Below are 20,030 nucleotides of genomic sequence, written 5' to 3' on the forward strand. Positions count from 1 at the left end.
TCAACCAAATTTGGCACGCATAGCTACAATGCTAATTCTACTCCCTGTGCAAAATTTCAACTAAATCGGAGTTAAAAATTGGCGTCTGTGGTCATATGAGTGTAAATCGGGCGAAAGCTATATATGGGAGATATATCTAACTCTGAACCGATTTCAGCCAAATTTGGCAACGTATAGCTACAATGCTAATTCTACTCCTTGTGCAAAATTTCAACTAAATCGGAGTTAAAAATTGGCCTCTGTGGTCATATGAGTGTAAATCGGGCGAAAGCTATATATGGGTGCTATATCTAAATCTGAACCGATTTCAACCAAATTTGGCACGCATAGCTACAATGCTAATTATACTCCCTGTGCAAAATTTCAACTAAATCGGAGCAAAAAATTGGCCTCTGTGGTCATTTGAGTGTACATCGGGCGAAAGCTATATATGGGAGCTATATCTAAATCTGAACCGATTTCAATCAAATTTGACACGCATAGCTATAATGCTAATTCTACTCCCTGTGCAAAATTTCAACTAAATCGGAGCAAAAAATTGGCCTCTGTGGACAAAGGAGTGTAAATCGGGCGAAAGCTATATATGGGAGCTATATCTAAATCTGAACCGATTTGGATGATATTTTGCAAGTTTTTCGAGACTCATAAAATATTCGGATGTACGGAATTTGAGGAAGATCGATTGATATACACGCCAATTATGACCAGATCGGTGAAAAATATATATGGCAGCTATATCTAAATCTGAACCGATTTTTTCCAAAATCAATAGGGATCGTCTTTGAGCCGAAACAGGACCCTATACCAAATTTTAGGACAATCGGACTAAAACTGCGAGCTGTACTTTGCACACAAAAATACATCAACGGACAGACAGACAGAATTTAATTCTAAGACGATCGGTATACTAAACGATGTGTCTCAGACTTTTCCTTCTTGGCGTTACATACAAATGCACAAACTTATTATACCCTGTACCACAGTAGTGGTGAAGGGTATAAATATGGGAAACATTTAAGTCTGAAGCAATTTTAAGGAAACTTCGCAAAAGTTTATTTATGATTTATCGCTCGATATATATGTATTAGAAGTTTAGGGAAATTAGAGTCATTTTTACAACTCTTCGACTAAGCTGTGGCGATTTAACAAGGAAAATGTTGGTATTTTGACCATTTTTGTCGAAATCAGAAAAACATACACCCAAAAAAAAGTGAACCCACCATGGAAGAAAATGTAGGTTTATTTTAGAAAATTTTAACTAAAATAGTTTTCTAATTGCAACATGTTACAAATAAGTTTATAATTTTTGTCAAATTGAAGAAAATTTATTAAAAATAATTAATTTTTTTCTGGTATGTAAGAAAATTTCATATGTTGAAGGAAAAAATTGGATTTAAAAATTCTTAAAATGTCTTTAGCGCTGTACGAAGTTCAAGACAGGTACAATTTTAGTAAAATTTACTCATTTGAGAGACTTATGAACTCAATTTAAGCAAACTTCTGCCATTTTAGGAAAATATGAACTAATTTATTTTTTAGTAAAATTGTGCACTATATTTGTATACAGCTTTTTTTCTTATTTTTAGTTCACATCATTAAAGTTAGCAAAATATTATTCAAATAAGGAATATTTGCTCATATTGTGCAAAATCTAACTAAAATTACATAATCTTCATGAACTAAAATAAAGTTCAGTTGGCATTAGAGCCCCTTTTTTCTGGGTGTATATACGGGAGCTATATCTAAATCTGAACCGATTTCAATCAAATTTTGCACACTTGACTATACTACTAATTGTACTCCTAGTGCAATATTGCAACCAAATTCGGTCCATATCGGGCGACAAATATATATGGAAGCTATATCTAAATCTAAACCGATTTCAATCAAATTTGGCACACATGACTATACTTCCAATTGTACTCCTTGTGCAAAATTTCAAGCTAATCGGGATAAAACTCTGGCTTCTGGGTCCATATAAGTGCATATCGGGCGAAAGAAATATATGGGAGCTACAAAGAATTACCAGTTATAAAGGCTCAAATAATAGAAAACGTTGGAATACAGATAACCGATAATTGCACGAACATAAATATTTTTAGTGTTTATTTTCCTGGTGGAAATAATAACAACGATACTCGTTACAAATTCAAATCGGATTTAAGGAAAATGTTTTCCACGAAAGATTTATATATATTTTGTGGTGATTTAAACAGTAAACATCGTAATTGGGGCTGTCTCAGGGCAAATACTTGGGGAAATATTCTATCGGAATTCACAAGTTTCTTTCCAATAGCACTGTTAAGTCCGGATGATCCAACCTACATACCACCGTCCAATAGGTCTTCACCCTCCACACTGGACCTGATTCTAACAAATGTGCCACACTTTCTCTCTCAACCGATTGTCCTTAATGAACTAAATTCTGATCATATGCCGGTCAATTTCAGGATCTATTTTAAACCGACATTAAATTACCAAAGAGCCCTTGATTATTCAAGGGCAAATTGGGTCGAATACCGTAGATTTCTCTCAATGCAATTTGGAAACGCCCAAATGATATCTTCTGATACTTCTATGTCGGAAATTGACGAGAATATTGAATTCTTTAATCAGACCTTATTGAAAGTGGAGGAATTATATGTCCCTCCAAAGAGAAATATGGGAAATGTGTTTAAATTACCGAGTTTCATTGTTAGGATGATAAGAACTAGAAATTATTATAAGCGCCAATGGACTAAATATAGGCAAATGAGCGATTACATAGTCTTAAAGGAGTTATCAAAAGAGATACGGAATATGATATCCTTGTACAGAAATCGTAAATGGAATTTGCTTGTCTCATCTTTAAAGAAGGGAGACAAACCCTTCTGGAATATTACAAAGGTCTTAAAACGCAAAAGAGTAATCATACCAGCAATAAAATCGGCAGATGGTTTGATGACAACAAGTAATGAAAAATGTGATGATTTTGCAACTTTCTTCGAGAAGAATCACTCATTATCGACAAATCAGGGATCAAGTTTATTTGATAGGCTAGTTGACAGATTCACTGAGCGCTTTGAGAATCAGACGGTCACAACAGATGATACTGAATTTATCAACCCACATTACGTTGTCGGGCTTATAAAGACCTGTGTAAATAAAAAATCACGGGGCCTTGACGATACTAGTATGGTTCTCTTAAAGAACCTACCTGAACTTGCTATCAGCTACCTTTGCTATATGTTCAATAGCTGTTTGAGATTACAATATTTTCCCACCTTGTGGAAAGAAGCAAAGATTATTCCTATTTTGAAAAGTGGAAAGGATCCTAATTCAGTTTCCAGCTATCGACCAATTAGTCTCCTCAGTTGTACAGGAAAATTTTTCGAAAAGGTAATACGAGATAAAATACAATCATTCACATTCCAAAAAAGTGTGATTCCTAACGAACAATTTGGTTTCAGGAGTTTACATAGTACTTCGCATCAGGTTAAAAGAATTTGCCAACAGATAAGTTATGGTTTTACAAGAAAGGAGTCTACGGGATAAGTGTTGCTAGATGTTGAAAAAGCTTTTGACACGGTCTGGCACGACGGGTTGATTTTTAAATTAGTAAACTTGGGTCTAACAACTTTTCTTGTAAAACTGATCAAAAGTTTTTTGACAAACAGATCTTTTTATGTTTCTGTGGGTCACACACTTTCAGCGGTCAAGCATATACCTGCTGGTGTCCCTCAGGGATCAGTTATCGGTCCATTACTATACATTTTGTATTGTGCAGATTTTCCAAAACTTCCAAATTGTAATGTCGCTCTCTACGCAGATGATGTTGGAATCTTTGCCACGGATAGTTCTCCACATGGGATAATTACCAGGCTACAGATTTCTTTGGATCAAATTTACTATTTTATGTCCAAATGGAAAATAAAAATAAATGCTAATAAGACACAGGCTATATTCTTTACTCGAAAAAGAAGTGCAGCAAACCTTCCCAATTCATGCATCACATTGGGTGGACATTCTATTGAGTGGTGCCAAAACGTGAAGTATTTCGATAAAAAGTTAATTTTTCGAGATCATATCCAAGCGATTAAGAACAAATTTAATATAGCGACCAAATTGTTGTATCCTTTGATCAAGAGAAATGCGAAATTGTCTGTTACGAACAAAATTATTTTATACAAAACAGTGTTCCAGTCTAGTTTATTGTATGCTTGTGCAGTATGGGGAGATTGTGCAAGTACACATATTAAAACTTTACAAATTTGCCAAAATAGAGTAGTAAAAATGATCCTTAATTTGCCTTGGGACTATCCCACTCAACAGTTGCATGACTTAGCCGATGTAAAAATGATTTCATATAATATTACACTTTTAAATAGCAACTTCATCTATCGCTGCACTCTATCAGAAAACCCTCTAGTTTATAATCTCGCTAGTTTATAATCTCTCAGTATGATGACCATAAAATTATAAATTAAATTGCGTTCGAAGGTTTTTAATTAGTAGTATTTTTCCTTCTGTAAAGTGTTTTTCTAATTTTATTCCCTTTTCCAATACGTGTATATACAATGTTAAAGAATTAAGGTTTTTTGTTACCATTTCTGTATTTTTTTGTTAATTATATGTAAAATAATATGAGATTTTAACTACTATAAGAAAATAAAGAAAAAAAATATATGGGAGCTATATCTAAATCTGAATCGATTTCAACCAAATTTGGCACGCATAGCTACAATGCTAAATCTACTCCCTGTGCAAAATTTCAACTAAATTGGGCCAAAACTCTGGCTTTTAGGACCATATTAGTCCATATCGGGCGAAAGATATATATGGGAGCTATATCTAAATCTGAACCGATTTCAATCAGATTTTGCACACTTGACTATACTACTAATTGTACTCCTACTGAAAAATGTCAACCTAATTCGGCCAAAAATCTGGCTTCTGGGGGCCATATAAGTCCATATCGGGCGAAAGATATATATGGGAGCTATATCTAAATCTGAACAGATTTCAATCAAATTTCGCACACTTAACTATACGACTAAGTGTTATGTTTGTACAAAATTTCAAGCAAATCGGTATAAAACTCTGGCTGCTGGGTCCATATTAGTGCATATCGGGCGAAAGATATATATGGGAGCTATATCTAAATCTGAATCGATTTCTTCCAAAATCAATAGGGTTCTATTCTGACCCAAATTAGGAACATGTGCCAAATTTGAAGGCGATTGGACTTAAATTGTGTTCACAGACAGACGGACGGACGGACGGACAGACGGACATGGTTATATCGACTCAGGGACCCACCCTGAGCAATATTGCCAAAGACACCATGTATCTATCTCGTGTCCTTCTGGGTGTTACAAACATATGCACTAACTTATAATACCCTGTTCCACAGTGTTCATTGGGCTGTGGAAAATTTCGCAAAAAGTAATAAAATTCAACTACTAACAAATAATTTGTTTACAATAAAAATAAGTTAAATTTAGCGTTAGTTTAACTACGGAAATTTTTTTCTGTATATCGAGGTGCTTCGGAACACTTCCAGGTGTTCTGGATCGTCGATTTACGGATTGGACACTTTGGAATATTCTGAACAATATGCTAATCTACTAAATGTATTTCAGTAATTGTGTAGATCCATTTGATAGGTCCGTCAGTGGCAATTTGCACCAATTTTCAGTAGCAAAGATATAGAAAATCGAAATAAAAAAAATAAATTAATCAATCAATAATTCGAGTCATTTTATTTACTTTAAATTCCACAATGTAACACTTAAATCGTAAATATACATTTTTGTGTCGACCATATTAGTGAATTCCCTTTTCTCTTCTTCGCAAATCTGAAAATGAAAAATAGTTAAAATTTATTAAAACATATATTCTGTTAGACTGTTAAAATAATTAATATTTTGTTCTACTCTACTCCAGTTAGAAAAAATTCTTTAGGAGATCAATATGAACCCAGCAAAAAAAGCGTCGCCAAAAAAGCAGTGAAAATGTTCTTTTTGGATCCGGAAGTGGTGCAAAATTGGTTCAGAAGCGATGATTTGATGTCTTTAAAATACGAATGCAAATTTTGCTTAGCATAGAAGACGCATTTCTCTAATATAAAGTTTTTTTTCCTTTCAATGAAGTCGTATTGTCCTTATAATTAAGTGATTTCACTTAAAAATGCGTACCACAACATGAAAGAAAAAACGTTTGGGCTAAGGTCAACTTGACTTTAATAATTCAGAAAAAATCTTTAAATTTAATGAAATTGTTTTTAAATTTGTTGTCTTTTTGCATCTTGGCTACAAAGCAAAAAATCGTTCAAAGAAAAAAACTGAATAATAAAAATTTGTTTCCTAGCAGCAAGTACACAAAACTCAAATTTAAAAGAGAATTATGTCTTAAAAGCAGGGCTGTGGAGTCGAGCCAATTTTGCTCGACTCCGACTCCGACTCCAGCATTTTTCATCAGCTCGACTCCGACTCCGGGTAATATAACTAAATATCATTTTAGTACCACTAATTTGTAGCTCTATTGTGGGGGTACCGTAAGTGGATCGATATAAACACTGAAAAAACAGTGAACCCACCAGGAAGAAAACTTGTGGTTAATTTTAGAAAATTTTTAATATTTTTAGAAAATTTTAACTAAACAGTATTACAAACGCTGGCATCACGCCGATATCACAAAAATAAGTAAATATTGTTCGATAAATTCAAGAAAATTTATTACACATAATTAAGTTTTTTCTCATGTTAAAGAAAATTTTGTAGTTTGAAGGAAAAAATTGGAGTTAGAAATTGCAAGAATGTCTTTAGTGACATATGAAGTTCATGATGAACGTATTTCTAATAAAATTTACAAATTTAAAGAAACAATGAACTATGTTGTGAGAAATACGAAATTAGTAAATCTATATGCTTAATTTATGTATAATTTTTTCCCGTTTTTTAGTGAATTTAACTAACGTACGCAAAAAATTATTAGAGTAAAGGCAACTTTCTCCAAACATAATAATTCCATGAACTAAAATAAAGTTAAATTGGCTTTAGTGAAATAGAGAGTTCAATTTTTTTTGAGTGAAGTATCGTATTTATTTATGTGTGCAAAAAAAGGTCTTAATTTCACATTAGATGCCAATTGAACTCTATATTTCAAATTTAGGGCAATGTTTAATAAATAAAATAATGCTAAAATACCCATCATAATATGAGAAGATACCAAACCAACAGTATATGTATTTGTGGACCAAAAATATTGATACTATCACAAATCCTTTAAATTTGTTGCGAGCTATATAAAGGTTTATATTCACATATGCATGAATTTGAATCTGAATCGATTTAGACAAAATTCTATATACTTCTACAAAATCTATATACTTAAAATTTAAGTCTAACGTTATGGGACGTAACACAATTTTAACAAAAAATAAAAATTCAAGGAAAGTCTAAAATCGGGCGGGCCGATTGTAATATACTCTGCACAACTTTGTATTTAGATCTACATTTTGATAAAATCTCAAATCAGACTTCTACAAAATCTCGGGCAATATTTGGGAAATATTTATAATTGTTTAGACAATTTCGCAAAAAGGCATTTATAATTCATTCATTGAAAATTTTGAAAATTAATTTCTATAAGTTTTCGACTTAGCAGTGTGTATCATACAATGAGCATACAATTTTGGAAAAATTTTTGTTTAGTAAGTAAAATTTTGCAAAATTTTCTACAGAAACAAAATTTTGACTAAATTTTCATTAGAAATAAAATTTTGGCAAAATTTTCAATGGAAATCAAATTTTGACCAAATATATAGAAATAAAATTTTGAATAAAATTTTTATAGAAATAAAATTTGGCAAAATTTTTTTATAGAAATAAAAGTTTGAAAAAATTATCAATAGAAATTTAAAAAAATTGTGTAGCAAAAAAAATTTTGCAAAATTTTCTATAGAAATAAAATTGTGCAAAATATTCTATAGAAACAAAATTTTGACTAAATTTTGTATAAAAATAAAATTTTGAATACATTTTTTATAGCAGTGAGTATCAGTCAACATCAGTAAGAAAAAAAATTTGAGAAAATTTGCTATAGAAATAAAATTTGACAATTTTTTCTTATATATATTATCAATAAAAATACAATTTTAGAAAATTTTTTGTGTAGTAAATAAAATTCTGTAAAATATTCTACAGAAAAAACATTTTGACTAAAGTTTCTATAGAAATAAAATTTTGACAAAGTTTTCTATAGAAATAAAATTTTGACCAAATTTTCTAATACAAAAATCTATTAAATAAATTTTGGCAAAATTTTCTATAGATATAAAATTTTGAAAAAAATTTTGTGTAACAAACAAAATTTTGCAAAATTTTCTATAGAAATAAAATTTTGCAAAATATTCTATAGAAACAAAATTTTGACTCAATTTTCTATAGAGATAAAATTTTGACTGAATTTTTTATAGAAAAAAATATTTCTATAGTAATACAATTTTTTATAGAAATAAAATTTTGACAAAATTTGCTATAGAAATAAAATTTTGACAAAACTTTTTATAGAAATAACATTTTGACAAAATTTTCTATAAAAAACAGCTTTGAAAAAATTTTCTGTCAATATTCCACATAGTTATGTATATGGTCTTAAAATTTTTTCTATAGAAATAAAATTTTGACTAAATTTTCTATAGAAAAAAATATTTCTATAGTAATACAATTTTTTATAGAAATAAAATTTTGACAAAATTTGCTATAGAAATAAAATTTTGACAAAACTTTTTATAGAAATAACATTTTGACAAAATTTTCTATAAAAAACAACTTTGAAAAAATTTTCTGTAAATATTCCACACTGAAAAAGCATACTCGGTTCCAAAGATTTTGTCTTTACTTTAAAAAATTTGGTATTGATTCCGAGCCAAAGAAGCGGAGAATACAAGTAAGAACACTTTTAAGACACAATTCTCTTTTAAATTTAGGTTTTGTGTACTTGCTTCTAGGAAGCAAATTTTAATTTTTCGCTTTCTCAGCTTTTGTCTTCATATGCTACCAAAGTTCTGTAAAAACGAGTTAACGACAACTTTATTTTCCAAATTAAGACTTGACTTCCAGTAGAAATTATGGTATGTTTCAAGTAAAAAAACGTCTTTAAAATAAAATGTAGGAAACATGTCCTATATTTGAACGATTTTTTGCTTTGTAGTCAAGATGCAAAAAGACAACAAATTTAAAGACAATTTCATTAAATTTAAAGAATTTTTCTGAATTATTAAAGTCAAGTTGACCTTTGCCTAAAAATTTTTTCTTTCATGTTAAGATACCCATTTTTAAGTCAAATCACTTAATTATAAGGACAATACGACTTCATTGAAAAGTTTATCGACTTTTGGACAAGGAAAATAACTTTATTTTAGAGAAATGCATATTCGATGCTAAGCAAAATTTGTATTCGTATTTTAAAGACATGAAATCTTTGATCTCACGACAATATTTTTTTCAGTGCACATAGTTATGTATATGGCATTAAAATAAAATTAAAAAAAAAAAATAATAATTTCGATTGTTCGAAATATTTCAAATAAATTAATATGGACATTAAAATGGATCGATCCAGCCCATCTGCTAGTCTAACATTCTAGGAAACATAAAAAAATAGCCGTAATTGGAAGTTGATTTTCATTTACAATCATGCTGTACATTGATCGAATGAATAACGCAATGGAAACTAATTTGCGTAAAAATTTGCTTAGTTACAAAAATGTGAAGTGTTTTAAAAAAAATTGGCTTAGCCGAAGTCGGAGTCGAGCAAAATTTTTACGATTCCGACTCCGACTCCAGCAAAATCTTCAGACTCCGACTCCAAGACTCCGGCTCCACAGCCCTGCTTAAAAGTATCCTTACTTGTATTATCCGCTTCTTTGGCCCGGAATCAATACCAAAATTTTTAAAGTAAAGACAAAATCTTTGGAACTGGACAACTGGGCTTTTGTTTCAGTGTGGGCTTGTCATAGGATGGATGTCATTTCAACAGCTGTTGCACTGAGTTCGCATCACGTCTTAAGGTGTGATTCGAATTCAGTGTTTTGGATGTGAATTAAAAAAAATTGTGATATTTTGCAAAATAAATAATGTATTGAATTATACCCTGCGCCACACTGTGGAACAGGGTATTATAAGTTACTCCATATGTTTGCAACACCCAGAAGGAGACGAGACGGACACATGGTGTCTTTGGCAAAAATGCTCAGGGTGGGCTCCTGAGTCGATATAGCCATGTCCGTCTGTCCGTCCGTCCGTCTGTCTGTGAACACATTTTTGTGATCAAAGTCTAGGTCGCAGTTTAAGTTCAATCGCCTTCAAATTTGGCACAAGTTCCTGTTTTGGGTCAGAATAGAACCCTATTGATTTTGGATATATATATATATATATATATATATATATATATATATATATATATATATATATATATATATATATATATATATATATATATATATATATATATATATATATATATATATATATATATATATATATATATATATATATATATATATATATATATATATATATATATATATATATATATATATATATATATATATATATATATATATATATATATATATATATATATATATCTTTTTGGAAAAAATCGGTTCAGATTTAGATATAGCTGCCATATATATTTTTCACCGATCTGGTCATAATTGGCGTGTATATCAACCGATCTTCCTCAAATTCCGTACATCCGAATATTTTATGAGTCTCGAAAAACTTGCTAAATATCAGCCAAATCGGTTCAGATTTAGATATAGCTCCCATATATAGCTTTCGCCGGATTTACACTCATTTGCCCACAGAGGCCAACTTTTTGCTCCGATTTAGTTGAAATTTTGCACAGGGAGTAGAATTAGCATTGTAGCTATGCGTGCCAAATTTGGTTGAAATCGGTTCAGATTTAGATATAGCTCCCATATATAGCTTTCGCCCGATTTACACTCATATGACCACAGAGGCCAATTTTTTGCTCCGATTTAGTTGAAATTTTGCACAGGGAGTAGAATTAGCATTGTAGCTATGCGTGCCAAATTTGGTTGAAATCGGTTCAGATTTAGATATATCTCCCATATATAGCTTTCGCCCGATTTACACTCATATGACCGTAGAGGCCAATTTTTAACTCCGATTTAGTAGGGAGTAGAATTAGCATTGTAGCTATGCGTGTCAAATTTGGTTGAAATCGGTTCAGATTTAAATATAGCTCCCATATATATGTTTTTCTGATTTCGACAAAAATGGTCAAAATACCAACATTTTCCTTGTAAAATCGCCACTGCTTAGTCGAAAAGTTGTAAAAATGACTCTAATTTTCCTAAACTTCTAATACATATATATCGAGCGATAAATCATAAATAAACTTTTGCGAAGTTTTCTTAAAATTGCTCCAGATTTAAATGTTTCCCATATTTATACCCTTCACCACTACTGTGGTACAGGGTATAATAAGTTTGTGCATTTGTATGTAACGCCAAGAAGGAAAAGTCTGAGACCCATGGTTTAGCATACCGATCGTCTTAGAATTAAATTCTGAGTCGATTTAGCGATGTCCGTCTGTCTGTCTGTCCGTCTGTCTGTCTGTTGATGTATTTTTGTGTGCAAAGTACAGCTCGCAGTTTTAGTCCGATTGTCCTAAAATTTGGTATAGTGTCCTGTTTCGGCTCAAAGACGATCCCTATTGATTTTGGAAAAAATCGGTTCAGATTTAGATATAGCTGCCATATATATTTTTCACCGATCTAGTCATAATTGGCGTGTATATCAACCGATCTTCCTCAAATTCCGTACATCCAAATATTTTATGGGTCTCGAAAAACTTGCAAAATATCAGCCAAATCGGTTCAGATTTAGATATAGCTCCCATATATAGCTTTCGCCCGATTTACACTCATTTGCCCACAAGGGCCAATTTTGTGCTCCGATTTAGTTGAAATTTTGCATAGGGAGTAGAATTAGCATTATAACTATGCGTGCCAAATTTGGTTGAAATCGGTTCAGATTTGGATATATCTCCCATATATAGCTTTCGCCCGATTTACACTCATATGACCACAGAGGCCAATTTTTTGCTCCGATTTAGTTGAAATTTTGCACAGGGAGTAGAATTAGCATTGTAGCTATGCGTGTCAAATTTGGTTGAAATCGGTTCAGATTTAGCTATATCTCCCATATATAGATTTCGCCCGATTTACACTCATATGACCACAGTGGCCAATTTTTAACTCCGATTTAGTTGAAATTTTGCACAGAGAGTAGAGTTAGCATTGTTGCTATGCGTGCCGAATTTGGTTGAAATCGGTTCAGATTTAGATATAGCTCCCATATATATGTTTTTCTGATTTCGACAAAAATGGTCAAAATACCAACATTTGCCTTGTAAAATCGCCACTGCTTAGTCCAAAAGTTGTAAAAATGACTCTAATTTTCCTAAACTTCTAATACATATATATCGAGCGATAAATCATAAACAAACTTTTGCGAAGTTTCCTTAAAATTGCTTCAGATTTAAATGTTTCCCATATTTTTTTTACTAACATTGTGTTCCAACCTAGTGCACTAGCCGACTTAAATTTTGAGTCTATAGATTTGTAAAAGTCTATCAAATTCTGTCCAAATCGAGTGATATTTAAATGTATGTATTTGGGACAAACCTTTATATATAGCACCCAACACATTTGACGGATGTTATATGGTATCGAAAATTTAGATCTACAAAGTTGTGCAGGGTATAATATAGTCGGCCCCGCCGTAGGGTATAATATAGACTTTCCTTACTTGTTTTTTTAATAACATATTGTACCATCCCATGGCATTAGCCGACTTAAATTTTAAGTCTATAGATTATAAATTTTGTTCAGATGGATTCAGATATAATGTATGTATTTGGGGCAAAAACCTTTATATATAGCATCCAACATATTTGACGGATTTGATATAGTATCGAAAATGTGGATTTACAAAGTGGTGCAGGGTATAATATAGTCGGCCCCGCCCGACTTTAGACTTTCATTACTTGTTTTTTTTTATGATTTTGTATACGAGGGCAGTTCGGATACTTCTTAGCCTATCACAAAAAGCGCGGTATAAACAGAAAAAAGTTAAGTGTTTTGGAAACTTCCATCTATGTTATGAACACATGTTAAATTTAGTTTCGATCTGGCAACTCCTTCATATAGAAACAGGTGTTCAAAAAAGACGCATCCGCAATGTTTTTACAATGGAAAAATTAGAAATGCGTGATGTCATTAAATATTTACATAAAAAAGTTTTATCGGGACAAGAAATTCATATTGATATGGTGATTGTGTTAGGCGAAAGTGCTCCTTCATATGCAACAGTAAAAAATTGGGTTGCTGAATTTAAACGTGGTCGTACAAGCATTGAAGATGAACCACGTAGTGGACGTCCAAAAATAGCAACAACAACAGAAATTGTAGCCAAAGTGCATGATATGGTATTAAATGATCGACGAATAAAAGTGCGTGAAATTGCTAATATCATGGCCTTCTCAAATGATCGAGTCCATTTAATTTTGCATGAAGAACCACAGATCAAAAAAGCTTTCTGCAAGATGGTTGCCGCATTTGTTAACAGTCGATCATAAACGCATAAGTATGAACATTTCTCAAGCTTGTTTGGATCGTTTTAAGCGAAATAAAATGGATTTTAAGCGTCGTTTCATAACTGTTGATGAGACATGGATCCATCACTATACTCCAGAGACAAAAGAACAATCCAAACAATGGACTGAAGCTGGAGGAAGTGCCCCAAAGAAGGCAAAAACAATTCAATCGGCTATTAAGGTTATGGCAACGGTTTTTTGGGACTTCAAAGGTATTTTATTGATTGACTAGCTGCAAAAGGGTAAAAAAATAAATTCAGAATACTATTGCAACATTTTGGATCAATTAAATGTACAAATTCGAGAAAAACGTCCTGGCTTACAACACAAAAAAATAATTTTTCATCAAGACAACGCACCAGTGCACACGAGTGTTTTAACAATGGCTAAAATCAACGAATTGAAGTACGAGTTGCTTGACCACCCACCTTATTCTCCTGATTTACATCCCAGTGACTTTTACTTGTTCCCAAATCTAAAAAAAATCCTTGCTGGCAAGCGTTTTACCTCTAATGAAGATGCAATTACAGTTGTAAACCACTATTTTGAAGTCCTTAAAGAAAACTATTTTAATCAAGCGATAGAATTGCTAGAAAAGCGTTGGACTAAGTGTATTGAAGTTTCAGGAGATTATATTGCAAAATAAAAATATTTTTGAAAAAACTAAATATTCTCTTTCATTGATAGGCTAAGAAGTTTCCGAACCGCCCTCGTACATTCTAACGCTTGTCTGAAATTTTATTCCTATAGAAAATTTTCCCAAAATTTTATTCCTATAGAAAATTTTGTCAAAATTTTATTCCTATAGAAAATATTGTCAAAATTTTATTTCTAAGAAAATTTTGTTAAAATTTTATTTCTATAGAAGATTTTGTCAAAATTTTATTCCTAAAGAAATATTGTCAAAATTTTATTTCTAAGGAAATTTTGTTAAAATTTTATTTCTATAGAAGATTTTGTCAAAATATTATTCCTAAAGAAATATTGTCAAAATTTTATTTCTAGGAAAATTTTGTTATAATTTTATTTCTATAGAAAATTTTGTCAGAATTTTTGTCAAATTTTGTAAAAATTTTGTCAACATTTTATTTCTATAGAAAATTTTGTCAAAATTTTATTTCTATAGAAAATTTTGTCAAATTTCTTTAAATCATTGTTTCAATTTTTATACCCTGCGCCACACTGTGGAACAGGGTATTATAAGTTAGTGCATATGTTTGTAACAACCAAAAGGAGACGAGATAGACACATGGTGTCTTTGGCAATAATGCTCAGGGTGGGTCCCTGAGTCGATATAACCATGTCTGTCTGTCCGTCCGTCCGCCCGTCTGTCTGTGAACACATTTTTGTGATCAAAGTCTAGATCGCAATTTAAGTCCAATCGCCTCCAAATTTGGCACATGTTCCTAATTTGGGTCAGGGAGCCACCGTGGTGCAATGGTTAGCATGCCCGCCTTGCATACACAAGGTCGTGGGTTCGATTCCTGCTACGACCGAACACCAAAAAGTTTTCAGCGGTGGATTATCCCACCTCAGTAATGCTGGTGACATTTCTAAGGGTTTCAAAGCTTCTCTAAGTGGTTTAACTGGAATGTGGAACGCCGTTCGGACTCGGCTATAAAAAGGAGGTCCCTTGTCATTGAGCTTAACATGGAATCGGGCAGCACTCAGTGATAAGAGAGAAGTTCACCACTGTGGTATCACAATGGACTGAATAGTCTAAGTGAGACTGATACATTGGGCTGCCACATAACCTAACCTAACCTAATTTGGGTCAGAATAGAACCCTATTGATTTTGGAAGAAATCGGTTTAGATTTAGATATAGCTCCCATATATATCTTTCGCCCGATATGCACTAATATGGACCCACCAGCCAGAGTTTTATACCGATTTGCTTGAAATTTTGTACAAACATAACACTTAGCCGTATAGTCAAGTGTGCAAAATTTGATTGAAATCGGTTCAGATTTAGATATAGCTCCCATATATCTTTCGCCCGATATGGAAAAATATGGTCCTAAAAGCCAGAGTTTTGGCCCAATTTGCTTAAAATTTTGCACAAAAAGAACAATTAGTACACCCAGAAAAAAGTGACCCATTCTTTAAGTTAAAATGAACTAATTGTGAAGAAAATAGAACTTCGTATAGCGCCAAAGACATTTTTATTTTTTTGAACAATGTGATTTTCGTTGAAACTAGTTAGAATGCATTCCATATATTAGTTAACATTTTCCTATATTTATGTACCACTATACTACAGAATGAAAAAATTTAACTGAATTGAATTCATATATGGAATGATTTTATTGAACTTTTTTCATTCATTGGGACAAATCTTACATATTTGTGGTAAACCTTTTTACTTCAAACTTAGAACTGCTTACCTTACAATTTTATTTATTTATATAGGCAAATTTTTCTTCAATAAAATACACGGTTTATTAATATATTAAATATATTTATCAAGAATCAACAGCATCGACTGGCCTTGAAATATTAGTTTATTATTCCACTATTTCCAATTTCCTTGTAATTTCATCAACTGTAAAACGCATTTTTCCTTCTTCTTGTACCTTTCACTTTTAATAAGTTGCTGCGTAACGAGTTTGTCCTCCTTTTACAATTTCAATACCTACAAATAAAAAAACACATAAACCAATTTTTTCACAAAAGGTTAGCATCACTGAATGTTACCTGTTAATTGAAGATTCCAAAATGAAGACGAATGAAGGGGTTGTTATTCTGTTTTCTTTCTTTATACACCATCACGAACATAATTTTTTCTCACTAATTTAAAATAACAAATATTTTATATTTTATTTATTATATTATTTTACTATATTATTTTTTAACAATCCCTCCGTATACCATAACAACGCGATTCCAACTAAAAAACAACCCACGCGCAAACATACCGATTACATCGATGACAGTTATCGATTACAGGTAGATAAAAGAAATATAGGAACATTTCCTATATTGTAACAAGTGTGTCTCCTTAAGTTTTAAAAGGATTGAATACGTCTTAGTACGAATGAACTAAAATATTTTTCTATGCCAAGTGTTATTCGTATGTATGATAAGCTTTCTATAAAAAAGGAAGTCTGAATTATTATTTTATAAGAAATTTTACTAAATTTGAGGAAACTTGGTTTTAGTTCATATTTTGTTTATTTTTACGAATGCTTTGTTATCAGTGAATAAAATGTTCTTGTTCAGTAGTAAATTCTTATACCCAGCGAAGAAAACAGTATTAGTAAAATTCCATGCCTTATTCTAGTTAATGAACTATTCCTAACTGCTTTCAGTTTAGGATTTTTTTTACTGAAGCAAGTAAATTTTATTATTTTAAACAAAAATTTAACTTAATGGAAATAAATTGGCTAAACTAAATTGATGAACATTTTTTCCTTTAGTTCCGAAGGCACGTTTTTCTTGGTGTACTATAGTCAAATGGGCCAAATTTTATTGAAATTGGTTCAGATTTAGATATAGCTCCTTAGCACACTTGACTACACTACTAGTTGTACTCCTAGTGCAAAATTTCAACCATATAAGTCTATATATATACCATATAAGTCTATAAAACTCTGGTTTCTGATGCATATCGGTCGAAAGATATATATATATATATATATATATATATATATATATATATATATATATATCTTTCGACCGATATGCATCAGAAACCAGAGTTTTATAGACTTATATGGTATATATATAGACTTATATGGTTGAAATTTTGCACTAGGAGTACAACTAGTAGTGTAGTCAAGTGTGCTAAGGAGCTATATCTAAATCTGAACCAATTTCAATAAAATTTGGCCCATTTGACTATAGTACACCAAGAAAAACGTGCCTTCGGAACTAAAGGAAAAAATGTTCATCAATTTAGTTTAGCCAATTTATTTCCATTAAGTTAAATTTTTGTTTAAAATAATAAAATTTACTTGCTTCAGTAAAAAAAATCCTAAACTGAAAGCAGTTAGGAATAGTTCATTAACTAGAATAAGGCATGGAATTTTACTAATACTGTTTTCTTCGCTGGGTATAAGAATTTACTACTGAACAAGAACATTTTATTCACTGATAACAAAGCATTCGTAAAAATAAACAAAATATGAACTAAAACCAAGTTTCCTCAAATTTAGTAAAATTTCTTATAAAATAATAATTCAGACTTCCTTTTTTATAGAAAGCTTATCATACATACGAATAACACTTGGCATAGAAAAATATTTTAGTTCATTCGTACTAAGACGTATTCAATCCTTTTAAAACTTAAGGAGACACACTTGTTACAATATAGGAAATGTTCCTATATTTCTTTTATCTACCTGTAATCGATAACTGTCATCGATGTAATCGGTATGTTTGCGCGTGGGTTGTTTTTTAGTTGGAATCGCGTTGTTATGGTATACGGAGGGATTGTTAAAAAATAATATAGTAAAATAATATAATAAATAAAATATAAAATATTTGTTATTTTAAATTAGTGAGAAAAAATTATGTTCGTGATGGTGTATAAAGAAAGAAAACAGAATAACAACCCCTTCATTCGTCTTCATTTTGGAATCTTCAATTAACAGGTAACATTCAGTGATGCTAACCTTTTGTGAAAAAATTGGTTTATGTGTTTTTTTATTTGTAGGTATTGAAATTGTAAAAGGAGGACAAACTCGTTACGCAGCAACTTATTAAAAGTGAAAGGTACAAGAAGAAGGAAAAATGCGTTTTACAGTTGATGAAATTACAAGGAAATTGGAAATAGTGGAATAATAAACTAATATTTCAAGGCCAGTCGATGCTGTTGATTCTTGATAAATATATTTAATATATTAATAAACCGTGTATTTTATTGAAGAAAAATTTGCCTATATAAATAAATAAAATTGTAAGGTAAGCAGTTCTAAGTTTGAAGTAAAAAGGTTTACCACAAATATGTAAGATTTGTCCCAATGAATGAAAAAAGTTCAATAAAATCATTCCATATATGAATTCAATTCAGTTAAATTTTTTCATTCTGTAGTATAGTGGTACATAAATATAGGAAAATGTTAACTAATATATGGAATGCATTCTAACTAGTTTCAACGAAAATCACATTGTTCAAAAAAATAAAAATGTCTTTGGCGCTATACGAAGTTCTATTTTCTTCACAATTAGTTCATTTTAACTTAAAGAATGGGTCACTTTTTTCTGGGTGTACTAATTGTTCTTTTTGTGCAAAATTTTAAGCAAATTGGGCCAAAACTCTGGCTTTTAGGACCATATTTTTCCATATCGGGCGAAAGATATATGGGAGCTATATCTAAATCTGAACCGATTTCAATCAAATTTTGCACACTTGACTATACGGCTAAGTGTTATGTTTGTACAAAATTTCAAGCAAATCGGTATAAAACTCTGGCTGGTGGGTCCATATTAGTGCATATCGGGCGAAAGATATATATGGGAGCTATATCTAAATCTAAACCGATTTCTTCCAAAATCAATAGGGTTCTATTCTGACCCAAATTAGGTTAGGTTAGGTTATGTGGCAGCCCAATGTATCAGCTCACTTAGACTATTCAGTCCATTGTGATACCACAGTGGTGAACTTCTCTCTTATCACTGAGTGCTGCCCGATTCCATGTTAAGCTCAATGACAAGGGACCTCCTTTTTATAGCCGAGTCCGAACGGCGTTCCACATTCCAGTTAAACCACTTAGAGAAGCTTTGAAACCTTAGAAATGTCACCAGCATTACTGAGGTGGGATAATCCACCGCTGAAAACTTTTTGGTGTTCGGTCGTAGCAGGAATCGAACCCACGACCTTGTGTATGCAAGGCGGGCATGCTAACCATTGCACCACGGTGGCTCCCTGACCCAAATTAGGAACATGTGCCAAATTTGGAGGCGATTGGACTTAAATTGCGATCTAGACTTTGATCACAAAAATGTGTTCACAGACAGACGGGCGGACGGACGGACAGACAGACATGGTTATATCGACTCAGGGACCCACCCTGAGCATTATTGCCAAAGACACCATGTGTCTATCTCGTCTCCTTTTGGTTGTTACAAACATATGCACTAACTTATAATACCCTGTTCCACAGTGTGGCGCAGGGTATAAAAATTGAAACAATGATTTAAAGAAATTTGACAAAATTTTCTATAGAAATAAAATTTTGACAAAATTTTCTATAGAAATAAAATGTTGACAAAATTTTTACAAAATTTGACAAAAATTCTGACAAAATTTTCTATAGAAATAAAATTATAACAAAATTTTCCTAGAAATAAAATTTTGACAATATTTCTTTAGGAATAATATTTTGACAAAATCTTCTATAGAAATAAAATTTT

General features: G+C 31.5%; 1 protein-coding gene and 2 long non-coding RNA genes across 3 annotated transcripts in view; 1 reads left to right on the forward strand and 2 right to left on the reverse strand.

The window, feature by feature from the left end:
• LOC142238146 (uncharacterized) overlaps positions 1–20,030 on the reverse strand; it is a 404,035-nt gene that overhangs the window by 28,840 nt on the left and 355,165 nt on the right. The gene's annotated exons all lie outside the window — the stretch shown is intronic.
• Positions 16,228–16,541, reverse strand: LOC142238771 (uncharacterized). The gene is made up of 2 exons (XR_012722812.1): positions 16,371–16,541; positions 16,228–16,308 (listed from the first exon to the last, which is right to left on the reverse strand). It is a non-coding gene; the product is annotated as an uncharacterized LOC142238771 (long non-coding RNA).
• On the forward strand, positions 18,098–18,411 carry LOC142239059 (uncharacterized). Its single transcript, XR_012722906.1, has 2 exons — positions 18,098–18,268; positions 18,331–18,411. It is a non-coding gene; the product is annotated as an uncharacterized LOC142239059 (long non-coding RNA).

The sequence above is a fragment of the Haematobia irritans genome, chromosome 5 (genome assembly GCF_050003625.1).
Source record: "Haematobia irritans isolate KBUSLIRL chromosome 5, ASM5000362v1, whole genome shotgun sequence".
Taxonomy (NCBI): domain Eukaryota; kingdom Metazoa; phylum Arthropoda; class Insecta; order Diptera; family Muscidae; genus Haematobia; species Haematobia irritans.